At 43.2% G+C, this 13,877-nt stretch overlaps 1 protein-coding gene across 16 annotated transcripts in view; it reads right to left on the bottom strand.

The window, feature by feature from the left end:
* myt1lb (myelin transcription factor 1-like, b) overlaps positions 1–13,877 on the bottom strand; it is a 139,271-nt gene that overhangs the window by 84,694 nt on the left and 40,700 nt on the right. For all 16 annotated transcript variants that reach the window (XM_076748629.1, XM_076748625.1, XM_076748632.1 and 13 more), the window contains exon 2: positions 326–439. The gene's annotated coding sequence lies outside the window, so the exon portion shown is untranslated. The remainder of the gene's footprint in view (positions 1–325; positions 440–13,877) is intronic.

The following is a 13,877-nucleotide window of genomic DNA, read 5'->3' as shown; positions in this document are numbered from 1 at the left end:
TCAACTCTTCTGGGACGGCTTTCCACAAGGTTTAGGAGTGTGTTTATGGGAATTGAGCCAAAGCTGTCCCTTAAAATTCAGCAAATTGCTTTTGATATTGATGCTTGTCATGTCATGTGCTATGCCATGTTTCTCTTTATATGTGGAAAAAATAATAAAATATCATGAAAACAAATAAACAACTACAATTCAGATTTGTCACACAAAACTGCATCAGAACAATCTGTTGTCTTGTAAGAATATGGTTAAAAAAAAAAAAAAAAACAAAACAAAAAAAACACATTTGAGGAGGTTACTGTCTAAAAAACAGGATGTACCACACTACCTGAAATAGTTTGGGACTGAGACAGCTCTTTGGTCCAGACTTCTGCTTCCACTGTGACCTAGTGATGTTCAGATGGAGAAGAATGGCTCACCACGACTCCTCCAAACTCATTTTCTACACAGAGGGAAGACAAAGGTGGAAAACATGCATCATTAAAATAATTTCCAGAACAATCACATCCAGACACAACCATGACAGGATCTGAAATTTCCTCTTCTCTGTTGACTCATGAATAGTCATATAGCACCAGCTATGCAGCACACGCCAAGGCAAGTGTTGATTTCCGCCATAACGACAGTCGCTTGTCATGTGCAATAGGCTTGGCAACATGGGGTAATTAGCTAGATCTATCATCTTCTGCAGGAAGTGGGGACAAATATAGCTAATGATCCATGCCTGCCACCACGATTTCTCTCCTCAGCCCTCCATCCTTTGCTGAGTTAGAGGAGGAGAGGAAGGAGGAAGGAGAGTGGTTCAAGAGAGGAGAGGAGTGATTAAGGGCGTTGATGTCTTACCCCGTCAAAAAAACGGTAAAATAACCTTTGACATTAAAAGAGATAAAGGTAAAAAGGGAAAGAGATGGTGGTGTTAATGTACATATGCACTCAAACACTGCCTGTGTCATATTTTGTTTCCATTCATTGCTGCTAACTGAGAGAATGTATTGGAGAGAACAGATGAGATGTTGGTGTTGTGTAGGGAGCATCACAAAGAATAAAGGCCCCCATAGGGAGCCTGCCAGATGAACTATAACAAGTACATACACACACACACACACACACACACACACACAGAGAGAGAGAGAGAGAGAGAGAGAGAGAGAGAGAGAGAGAGAGACCACAGTCATTCACAACCTATCTCAGCTGCTTAAAAACAATGGCTGCTACCTCAGGATTAAGGCAGCCATAGGCATACAGCTGAGTGCTCAGAGAGCCTGTTGGGTGTTACCATATTGAAAACGAGTGGTGGTGGTTATGATCGTAAGCGGACTTTGAACCAGCAGGGGGTCTTTTTACTTGTCGTCACACACACACACACACACACACACACACACACACACACACACACACAGACACACACACACACACACACACACACACACACACCTCTTTTCCACCTTTTTGTCCACTTCCCTTGTAGTATGTATAAAAAGCACGGCCAAGAATGAGTGTAGGTGAGTTTTAAGGGGATAGTGCAAACAACTGGCCACTGAAACTATACTTCCATTTTGCTATGGTCCTGCACTCTTTTATGTTTTCGAAATCCTCCTCATAAGCTGGTTTGTTATTACAGCCACTGGTGCACTCATAAAGCATTTTCATTCAGAAAAAAGAGGCAGTAAAACAAAGTGCTTATGTAGAAATGTATGACTTCAGATAAAGTAGTGACTCTGATGGTAAAAGAAACACTCAACAAGGTATTTGATGAAATCCATTGTAGTTTGAATGATTTTCTGTCAAATTTGTGACATAACTCCACCTTCTTCTACCCTATAACCCCAAAACCCACGCATAGACACACATGCTCATCTCTGGCTCCTTGGTCATTATAATCAGAGTGTAAGTAATGGGTCTGTCTTCTGATGAAGGTCTTCATGTGGCCGCTGATGAGAAATCACACGCTCTCTGACTCTTCATCAGGACACAGCCAACATTCCCCTGGTATATCTGTGTGTGTGCATGTGTGTGTGTGTGTGTGTGTGTGTGTGTGTGTGTGTGTGTGTGTGTGTGTGTGTTTGTACTTGCCACATAGTGAGGACATTTTTTTAACCAGCAGACTGGGGACATTTTGGAAAGTGAGAACATTTTGGCCAGTCCTCATGACTTCAAAGGGCTGTTTGTCGGTTAAGACTTGGTTTCAAGGGTTAGGTACAAATTAGGTTTAGGTCAAGGTTAGGGTTGGTGAAGGTGATGGTTAAGGTTAAGTGGCTAAGCAAAGCATTATATAAATGAAGGTCCTCACAAAGTACAAGCAACTGTGTGTCTGTGTGTTTGTGTGTGTGTGTGTGTGTGTGTGTGTGTGTGTGAAGGAGAGAAACAAAGAAAGACAAATGAAAATGACAAATGGTAAGAGAGAGCACAGACAACAGAAGAAGTTACAATACAGCAATACAGTACACTGTGGTTGTGTGTGTTAGTGTATGGTTTTCCAGTCATGGAGTGGAGATACCATCCTGTTAGTTTCAGCACTAAGGACAGTGACAGAAAGAAATAGGCAATCTTACTACAATGGGAGCGCACAAACAGGACTGAAAACACACAAAATCCCAAGTCATATTCAATCACATACACACATATAAGCATATACACACATGTGCACATTCTTATTCTTCACCTTTGCAAAAATATGACTGTGGACTGCCAGACTTCTTCTCAGCCGAGAGTTGGGGGCAGGGGTGTCGGGCCATTTATTGTAAAGTGAGGACATTCTGGCCTGTCCTCATAACTTCAAAGGGTTGTTTGAAGGTTAAGACTTGGTTTTGAAGGTCCAGTGTATAGGATGTAGGGCTATCTATGTTTTCATTTGTTTATAGTCACCTGGCTGGCTAACTATTTTATGTTGTGAGAAGCAAAGCAAAACCTTTTCGGCTCACACCTCCACCAGTGTTTAGCATTGGTACTTCCAGTGGGACAGATATACGATATATATAGATATAAGTCATCATATTGCAATAATTGAGCTGTCCTAAAATGTTTGTCACAGTCAAATGGATTAGATCAACTTCCAGTTACTGGAATCAGCAAGACTGTACATGACCTGCCTGGACACGGAGACCCTCTGGATGAGCCCTGTGATCAGTCACCTGTAAGATGGCATTATAGGTACAAGAAAACTGGCTACACTTCTGATCCTGCTGGTGGATAAATGTATGAGCCTTTTGAAGACTTGTGTGATGTGTGACTGTGTTACCCCCTTTGACACCAACATCACTTCCAAGAGCAGGTTTTGACAGTCACAGCATATCATAACTGCAAATTTGCAGTAAAGCTGGTGCTTCAAAAAATTATAGTGAAAGGCAGTGATGTTCATGTCAAATTTAATTCTTATGTTTATTTAGGTCTTTAAGATCTGCCCCAATGGACACAGAGGTGAAATTCCCAGCCTGTAATAAAGTTTGGCATGCCAATTGGAGATTTTCCTTTGTCCACCAACATTTTGTTGTCTGGCAACAACTACACAAAGGTTTCCCTCTTGTTCAAATTTATGATCATGGAGATGGTGAACAAGAACACCTTCTCCATTCAGGACGCTTACTTAGTAAAAGACTTATGGGACCACAGATGACTGAGGGTCTCAGTCAACTTCATGGGAAAAATATTGTGGTCCTAGCTGCATAGCATAAACCTTACTATGTTACATACTGTATTGAAGTATTGAAGACATTGTGATTGTGTAGACTGTGGACAAACTTACATGAGAGATAAAGTCAGTGAGATCTGTACAGATGCTCATGCCCAGATCGAAGCCTTTATGATAAGTACCCATCTTATATACATGTGTCAAAAGGATGATTGAAATATTGTAGTGATATGAAATGATTCCCTGCTTCAAACAGAGAAAGGCAGATACAGGCAATTGAAATTCATCACAATCTGGACATGTGGCATGGTGCCAAGAGTCTGGCCAAAAACAGCTGCTGTAAGTTTAATACGTGGCTCTTGTTACTGCCTATGTATTAATTGTAGAATGAGTATTCCTACAGAGGTATTTAACCATGTGCTACTGATGGCTGACAACTAAAGCTGATTACACTGATTAGCTCCTCTTCTCTGGCTGAAGGTGTGATGAAATAAAATCATTTAGTGTAGTTGTTGGTTGGGACAAAAATATGCATACTCTCAGCCCTCATATATGCACAAATAATCATATAATGTACACTTATGTGAAACATATTCACACCCTTTACCTGAAGGCCAGATATTTATATACATACTTCTGCCAATGCTTATTGAGAACTATGTCCATTAAAGCTTTGTGACACTTGAAGTCTCACTGGATGGTGGAATTTCATTTTGCCTGGCAAGACAGTATTAAAACATACAGGAAAGCCCTCCGCAGTGCTAGAGCAGCCTATTACTCTTCACTAATAGAGGAAAATAAGAACAATCCCAGATTTCTCTTCTGCACTGTAGCCAGGCTGACAGAGCGCCATAAATTCCGTTGAACCTCGTATTCCTTAAGCCCTCAGTAGTAATGACTTCATGAGCTCCTTTAATGATAAAATTCTTACTATTAGAGACAGAATTCATCACCTTCTGCCCTCAACGGGTACTGGTTTATTCAAACACAGAAACCATAGAAATTGTTATTACACCTGTCGTAGTTTTAGACAATTTTTCACCTGTCAACCTTCACCAACTAATTTCAATAATTTCTTCATCAAAATCGTCAACCTGTATTTAAGACCCCATCCCAACTAAGCTAAGTTTTACCCTTAATTGGCTCTTCATTATTAGACATCATCAATCTGTTTTATAAACAGACTACGTACTACAGTCCTTTAAAGTAGCTCTAATAAAACCTCTTCTTAAAAAGTCTACTCTTGATCCAGAGGTTTTAGCCAACTATAGACCAATATCCAACCTCCCCTTTCTCTCAAAAATTCTTGAGAAAACTGTTGCTAATCGGCTGTTTGACTTTCTACACAACAATGTCACACTCATCAGCTTCTTACCAGCTGCCACTCTCCCTCTCTGTTCACCTGCTCAGCCTGCACCCTTCACCACGCCCACCTGTTCAATCACCTGGTGCACACCTGGGATTCATCACCAATCAGCACCACACTTAAGCAGCTCCCCTCCATTCACTCAGTGCCAGATCTTCGCCTTCACGCAAGACTCTCCAGCATTATTGTTCGTACTGATCTCCCGGTTTCAACCTCACCTGTTCCCAACCTCGCCTGTTCTCCGCACCCCTAGTAATTATTTTTGCCCTCCGTCTCTGACAACATCTCTTGCCTTGCCCCTGTTAAACTCAAGAGTCAGTAGAACTGTTTGTTGTTTGGCTCACCACACATTACCTGGATCTGAAGGGGGAAAAGGGGGTGGCTGTGGATCAGGAGGTAGGAGGAGCAGTCATCCACCTATCAGATGGTTGGTGATTCAATCCCTGGCCACAGCCATCCACATGCTAAAGTATCATGCAGACTTGAATTGTAAAAGCGCTATACAAATACTGTCCATTTACCATCTGCAGTCTGCTCCGCATGTGTGCTCGGTGTGCTGCAATTCTCTAAACCTGTTTGTTACAGTACAGTCTGGCCAGTAATGGACCCAGCACTCTTCTTCCCCATGGAATCCAAAGAATAGAGGAGGTTCTTCAGCAACATGATGGCATAATGATGGCCACAGCGGTGACAGAGCAGGGCCTAGGAGCATTAGCAGATCCAGTGGATGGCCGGCGCCCATCTCCAACCTGAGTATCTGGGGTTGAGGCACCACCCATCATTCCGCCTCTTCCTGTCAGCGAGCCCCCGGGTGGACATTGAAATGCCGCCGTCCTCAGTGATGCCTTTCTGGCAGACTACATCAAAGTGTCGTATAATGTCCCATGGATGGCATCATCGAGTTGGCTGTCGGCAGGAGGGCAGGGGGACGGCAGCTTGCCAGCCTGTTACTCACTCTTGGGCAAGGAGCACGTCCTTCATGTCATCCATCCATCCAGTTTCACGCCCCCTCCATAGCCTTCCTGGGATACATCGTGGCCAAGGACAGCCTCCAAATGGACCTGAAGAAAGTCTCTGCCACCTGCAACGTTTCCTGGGGTTCGCCAACTCTTATAGATGATTTATTCAGACCTATAGTTCAGTCGTGGCCCCCTTCACCAGCTTGACATCCTCGAAAGTTCTGTTTCAATGGACCCTGATGGTGGAGAGGGCCTTCGAAACACTCAAGACCCGGTTCTCCTCAGCACCCACCCTCCAAATGCCGACCCAGTTCGTCGTGGAGGTTGATGCCTCTGATGTTGGGGTGGGAGCTGTTCTGTCCCAACAGTTGGCCACTGACCAGAAAAGCCTTTCCAGGTCTGGACAGACCATAAGAATCTGGAGTATATCCGGAGTGCTCAAAGGCTCAACTCCAGACAGGCTCGGTAGTCCTTAGTCCTCACTTGTTTTAACTTCGCACTCTCCTACAAACCTGGCTGTCGGAACATTAAGCTTGACGCTCTCTCCGTCAGTTTCAGGAGAAGGAGGAGAGAGTGATCCAAACCACACCCATCTTGCCCACCTCCTGATTCTAGCCCCTGTCACCTGGGAGATTGAGGAGAGGGTTGGAGCAGCCACAGAGGTCCAGCCCGGGTCCAGTTCTTGCCCTCAGGATCGGTTGTTTGCTCCTCCGAATCTGCGCCACGTTCTCCACTGGGTAGACTCCTCCAAGCTCACCTGCCACCCCGGATTCCAATGGACTGGAGACGTCCTCCGCCAACGGTTTTGGTGGCTCACCTTGGAAATGTTGCGATTTTGCACACCTGTCTGTCCTTTTCCCCTTTTCCCAGTGTTATGTGTTGTCTGTCTGTTTTCCCCTGTCTGTCTAGCTGGGTGTGTCTCTACACCTGGCCAGCTCCGCCTCCTCAGGTGCACACCTGATGCACATGACCATCGTTAGGCACAGGATAAAAGGGGAGCGCTCTCTCCTACCTGTTGCTGGATTGTCCTGAATGTCTTTGTTGTCTTCATTCATTCAGTGTGTGTACTATGTCCACTATCTCCTCTCCTTGTGAGTAGTGCTAATGTTTAGCTTTGTTGGATTGCCACTTATAGTGTGCTTTGTGTTTCAGTTGTTTGCCTACCTCGTCAGTGTGTGCCCTGCTTCAGAAACTCGATTCGTCGGAACTCCCTTTGTTTCTTTCCACTCACTTTCGAGTGCACTTTATTTTGTTTTTTTTTTCCAATCCTTTGAGTGTGCCTTGTGTTTGTTTTGTCCACTCTTTATGAGTGTGTTTTTTGTTGCACAGTTCTTGTTTAAAATAAATTATTGTTGTTTGATAAAATCCCTCTCTGGCCTGCATCTTTGGGTCCTAAGAAATCACTCAGGCATTCTGCCTAACAGGAAAAGGACCTTGGGGAATTTGTCAACACCTGTGCCGTGTGCAACCAGCAAAAACCCTCTCATCACGCCCCGGCTGGCCTCCTTCAGCCCCTGCCTATCCCACATCGTCCCTGGTCCCACATCTCCCTGGACTTTGCCTCTCCCTCTGTCCCAGGGAATCACAGCCATTCTGACAATCGTGGACAGGTTCAGTAAGATGGCTCATTTCGTCCCTCTCCCCAAGCTTCCCTCAGCCAGAGAAACCGCAGAACTGATGTTACAACATGTTTTCCATCTCCATGGTCTCCTGGTTGACGTGGTGTCAGATCGGGGTCCCCTGTTCTCACCTGTGTTCTGGAGGGAGTTTTGCAGTTTACTGGGAGCCACCGCCATCTTATCATCTGGATCATCTTATCATCTCCACTCTCAATCCAATGGACAAACGGAGTCAATGAATCAGGAAATGCAGACCACACATATCTAAGAACTCCTCCTCCTGGTCACAACAGATCAAATGGGTTGAGTATGCACACAACACCCCAAACAGCTCTGTCACAGGCCTGTCTACCTTCCAGTGTGGGTGTGGGTTTCAGCCCCCACTCTTCCCAGCATTGGAGTGGGAAGTCTCATGTCCCTCCATCCATTGATTCATCTGCTGCTGTCAATGCTCTTGGGTTTGTGCCAGAGCCTCACTCCTTCACTCTGTGGGTCACTACACCATCACCACCAACCGCCGACACTCGCAAGCACCAGAATATCGTGAGGGTCAGAGGGTGCGGTTGTCTGCGCGGGATCTTTCCCTCAGGATGAAGTCCAGGAAAGTGGCCCCCAGGTCCATTGGACTATTTCCCATCCAGAGAATCATCAGCCCCACAGCGAAAAGGTTAAGTCTTCCCTGCTCCATGAGAGTTCATCCCACTTTCCACATCTCCAGGATAAAGCCCGTGAAGGAAAGTCCTCTCATACCCGCTGAACCTCCACCTCCTCGGATCATTGATGGAGGACCCACCTACTGTGTACGCCGCTTGCTGTGCTCACGTCACCGGGGTTGGGGCCTGCAGTACTTGGTTGATTGGGAGGGTTACGGCCCCGAAGAAAGATCAAAGGTTCCCGCTCGACACATCCTGGACCGGGAACTCATGACCTGTTTCCACCAACAGCATCTGGACCAGCCCACTAGAGCTCCAGCAACCTCTAGAGAGGGGAGAACCAGAGAAACATTGACACCCTGTGGAAGAGGAGTTATTCTCAGATGGGACCAAACCCTCTGATGAGGAAGAGTTCCAGGCTCTAAACACCATAGAAACTCACTTTCTGATGATATAGCAGTTATGGATGGCATTGTGCTGGCCTCCAGCACCACTGTGAAGAATCTGGGAGTTATCTTTGATCAGGATATGTCCTTTCACTCCCAAGTAAAACAAATTTCAAGGACTGCCTTTTTTCACCTGCGTAACATTGCAAAAATCAGGCACATCCTGTCTCTAAACAATGCAGAAAAACTAGTTCATGCATTTGTAACTTCCAGGTTGGAGTTTTGCAATTCCTTACTATCAGGCTGCTCAAATTCCTTGCTGAATATTCTCCAGTTGCTCCAGAATGCTGCAGCATGTGTTCTGACAAAGATGAGGAAGATAAATCATATTTCTACGATATTAGCCACTCTGCACTGGCTTCCTGTAAAATTCAGCATAAAATTTTAAATCCTTCTTCTTACTTACAAAGCCATAAATGGTCAGGCACCATCTGAACTTAAAGAGCTCATAGTACCTTATTACCCCATTAGAGCACTGCATTCCCAGAATGCAGGCTTATTTATGGTTCCTAAAGTCTCCAAAAGCAGAATGGGAACCAGGGCCTTCAGCTATCAAGCTCCTCTCCTGTGGAACCATCTACCAGTCTACCACCATCTCTACATTTAAGAGTAGGCATAAACACTCTATACACTCATTTTAAACTACATGGCCCCCACAATCTTCAGAGTATGGGTCTAGAGAGCAACCAGCGGTGGTCCGTGGCGCAGCCACAGGCTTCGGAGAGGAGATGGATCATCCAACCGACTGGATTAGATGAAAAACTTTAACGAGGATCTGCCTATACATTCCTCTCCCTTTCTTTTAATTGAATATTAACCCCCTTCCTTTTTTCTCCCCTTTCCTCTCTCCCTTTTCTTTTTTTTTTGAAAAAAAAAATGAAATTGAGATGTTTAATGACTGCGCCTTACATTGTGTTTTAAAATCTTAACTAATAGCACTTATTTTAGCACTTAACCACCTATTTAAATCACTTATCTGTTCTATTTATTTGTTTTATATATATATATTACACTTCAAAATTTATGTTTGCATGATCTTTTATCACCGTTCTTTTTTTTTTTTAAAAAAAAAGTAAAAATATATGTGAGTGTGTGTATGTGTGTCTTATTACTGTGCCTATCTCTTTAATCAATCCAGTATTTTATTATTTTATACTGTTATTTATTTATCTATTTATATTCTCCCATTAAATTGCTAAATTATTATATTTATATTTTCCTGACAACAAACGGTCATTTTGTCATACTCGCCTGGAAATCCTGGGGATGAAACATCTTTTTAAATTTTATCTTGAAAGGAAGTGAAATGGGTTTTAATTAATTAATTCACATCACATTACATTCTCGCTGCCCTACCTGCGCTTTGGACCGCCCCTCAAATAAACATACCAGTCCTACCTTATGTTTTATCGGGTTATTTTATCTTATTTTCTTGTATTTTATTTTATCTTACCCATCTTATTCTCTTATAATGTTCATAGAAGGTCTATGAACATTTTTGAGTTCTTTCTGGGAGGATCCTCTTTTAATCATCCTTTGATTTTATTACAAATGGCCTTTTAAAAAAGACTATGTCTCTTCCTTGTCCCCTGAGCCAGTGCCCACTGTGACACCCAACAGGATGTCACATTTTTACATAAATCTAACCCAACCGATTGAGATAGATGGCCGCCCACCCAGAGCCTGGTTCTGCCTGAGGTTTCTGTCTGTTAAAAGGAAGTTTTTCCTCGCCACTGTCACCAAGGGTCATGTGGGAATTGTTGTGTCTCTGTCGATAAAAGAGTTTGATCTGTACCAGGAAAGTGTTCTGAGACAACTTTCAGAAGGTTGTAAATAAAAAATGCATGATCATACAGTGTATACACCCTGAAATCTGAAAAAACCTACACCTACATCCCTGAGCTGCAAGCAAGGGCCGTAAAGAACCTTTGACCCAACAACCCCAGAGGCATCGGTTTGGTTCCCCCCATACCTGCACCAGTCACATCAGAATAGATGCAGACACAAGTCAGGAGAGGTCTAGGGAAGTTGTACACATTTGTTTGTCATTATTGTAGGATACTGTAACTCATACTCTTCTTATTTTCACAAGACTGTATAAAAACTATAAAATAGTATATTAGCATAATCTGTAATGTCACTGTCTTCAACAGGGCTAGTTTTCTACGCAGTTGCTGATTTGGAATGATTCAGACAGGATTTCAACATGCATCTTCCCACAAGAAAATAGCTGAGTTGTGGTGCTTCTCAGACAGGACCATAGAATTAAAGAGCTAGAGCACATCAAAAAAAAAAAAAAAAATCCCCGCTTTTAAAATTCAAACAGACGAATGTTTCAACATCTTATTCTGTCTTTATCTGTGTCGACTCTGATGAAGACAAAATAAACTATCATGTTTGTGTGTTTATCCAGTGAGAACAGTGAGGTTGTGATTCTGTGCCAGAATTTTTACTTTAATTCTCAGGATTGAAAAGGAAGGTCAACAATGTTTCTGTAAATTATGACATATCAATATATACAAATATCATTATTGTTAGTGTTGTTTTTCCATACAATTTTTTGGTTCAAACTTGTAAAGTTGTATACAGCTGTCCCCTATAATGAAAATGCATCTCTATAACCTGAAGTGAAAATGAAATGAAAATGTAATGACACTGCATGGAATTACTGTCATAAAGTACATGTTTATATGTTGATCTGTTAATCATCTTTTATTCATGAGTTATTGCACTCAGAATTCAAACTTCAGTTGAACAAGTATAAATAACAGATGAATATATGAACATATAAGCAATAAAAAATAATTGCAGAACAATATATCGTATTTAGAGTGGACCAATAAATGTCATTGAATTCACACAAGTGTTTGAGTACTTGTGGTACTGTGTGAACAAGCCAGAGGGCCTGAAGAGAGGCCAGATGTGAAACCAGTATGTTGCACTTGGGTATAAGGGATCTTATCACAAGGACACAAACAGGACAGAAACCCCGGTCTCCGGAGTTTCTGTCCTGTTTGAAACCAACAGTGAAGGATGTTTTCCTATACCTCACCAAGAAGTTTTGGTACCCAAACTGAACCAAACTGTGACTGTTTCACAACATTAACAACATGGTAGAAAGACTCTCTGGTGGGAAGCTTTCGGCATCACTGAGATGAGGATGTGTTGGATGGGCAGAGGAGTTGCTCTGGGTGTCTAATATTGCAGCAGATGGATTTATTTTAGAGTTAGTTGAAATCTTGGTGTGTCTCATACAGATACTAAAGGGTACCTTGTGCATCTGTATGAGACACAAAGGTGCTGAAAAACATTTGTATTTGATGCACTGGGTATGAGAATGGGTTGCTATAAGCATAATTCCTAGGAGGCAGGGCTGTGGTAATAGGCTCACACAGTTGGTTGGATCCTGGTCACAGCATTTCCTCTCCTGGGGCCTCATTTATAAAACATTGCGTAGAATCCATACTAAAAGTGTGCGTACGCCCAAAAGCTGAAAATGGCTTGGTGGATTCACCTCACATCCCGCCTCCGACACACCCACATTTTACCATGAATGGTCAATGCAAAGTACCTCATGAATGGCTTTGCATATAAATACGCCTGCTGATCAATGGCATTTTACGTTCGATCATGGCAGAGAAAAGAAAAAGAAATTTTACGGAGACTGAAATCGAGGTGCTTGTGGGTGAGGTGGAGGCCAGAAAGGATATTTTGTTTGGTGGTCACAGTAGTGGCGTCACGAATACAATAAAAAAAATTAAAAAAAATGAGTGGCGGCACGTCGTCACCGCAGTGAATAGTTCCAGTGCCACAGAGCGATCTGTGGCAGAAATTACAGATCCCTACACTACTGTGCGTCAAGATGAATGTGTCATGTGTTGACCCAGGCCACCGTGCCACTACATTCGTCAAGATCATGTCCGAGGTACAAATAATTTGTACATTGAGTGAATGCACATTTTTTCGATTCACATAAGCAAATTCATTTTCACTCTGAGCCCTTATAGCAATATATTTGGGAAACCGGACATTGCTGCAAATATCCCAGACCTAAGGACACAATTTAACTGAATTATATCATACCCAAAAGGGGCTTTAGACAGACAATGTAACATTATATAATATTAACCATATCAAACACTTGCCTGTCGGCTAATTCCCACTGAAAGGAGCCAGTCGCCAGAAACCCCAGAGTGGTCAGCACCTGGATATGCGCCGGGATGGCGCGGTTCCGGCGGGTGGGTCTATCTAACACTGGGCCCAGTTCAGCACATAGATCCAACAGCACCGCTCTAGGGAATCTAAATCGGCTTATTAGCCAGTCATCATCATGGGCCAGCAAATCTCCGTGGTCCCTAAAATTTCTCTCCATCCTGATCCTACCATTTGCGTGATCTTCCAGCAGTGCCAGCGCATCCATTGTGCAGCATTACGCACGAGTGTCACCGCACTATTTATATGCTTACTCAGCAAATTGAATGATTGTGACACACCTTGTCAGAATTACTACTAATCCATCTGTGCCATCCACCGCTCTGTATCATTTGAAGATGGAAGTATGATATATGAACATTGTGCATACAGTAGTAGGCCTAACGGCTCATTAAAGGAACACATCTATAACACTGCAGACTTGGGTGTTTCTGATTACGCGGGTCTATAAGTCTGATATGTGATGACATTAAATGTATGAGATCAATCTGGCTTCAATTCACCACCTCACCATCTGCACCGCCAGTTTCCCCGTCTCCAAAATGTTCGTACGCAAGCATCAAAGTTGGCGTACCGGTGCGCACATTCTCACGCTAAATTTATTTTTATAAATCACAACCTTTGCGTAGGAAGTTGCGTAAGCAACTTTCAAGCCCCGTTTTGTGCGTAAGCAATTTTTATAAATGAGGCCCCTGGACTGTAGGCATGTCCTTACAGTTACCAAGTACATCAGTAAGTACACCATGGTACCACTGGCACTCCAGCAAAAGGTAAGGCACCATGCCTGTGCTGATGCATCATCAAGGCATCAAAACCCTGCCTATCTCTCAGCCTTTCAGGCAGTTGGTCAGTGTGCCCCCTGCACTCCTCCAGGCTCATCTCTTGAAGAAGTCTCTGGAGAAATAAAAAAGAAAAACACAAGGTTTTATAAGTTGTATTATACAGTGTTGACAATATGGTAATGGAACTGCAGCTTAGGATTTGTAGGCTTTAAAGC

Source organism: Chaetodon auriga, chromosome 14 (assembly GCF_051107435.1).
Source record: "Chaetodon auriga isolate fChaAug3 chromosome 14, fChaAug3.hap1, whole genome shotgun sequence".
NCBI classification, from domain to species: Eukaryota; Metazoa; Chordata; class Actinopteri; order Chaetodontiformes; family Chaetodontidae; genus Chaetodon; species Chaetodon auriga.
The sequence above is the reverse complement of the archived record's forward strand: the minus strand, read 5'-3'. Positions and strand labels throughout refer to the sequence as shown.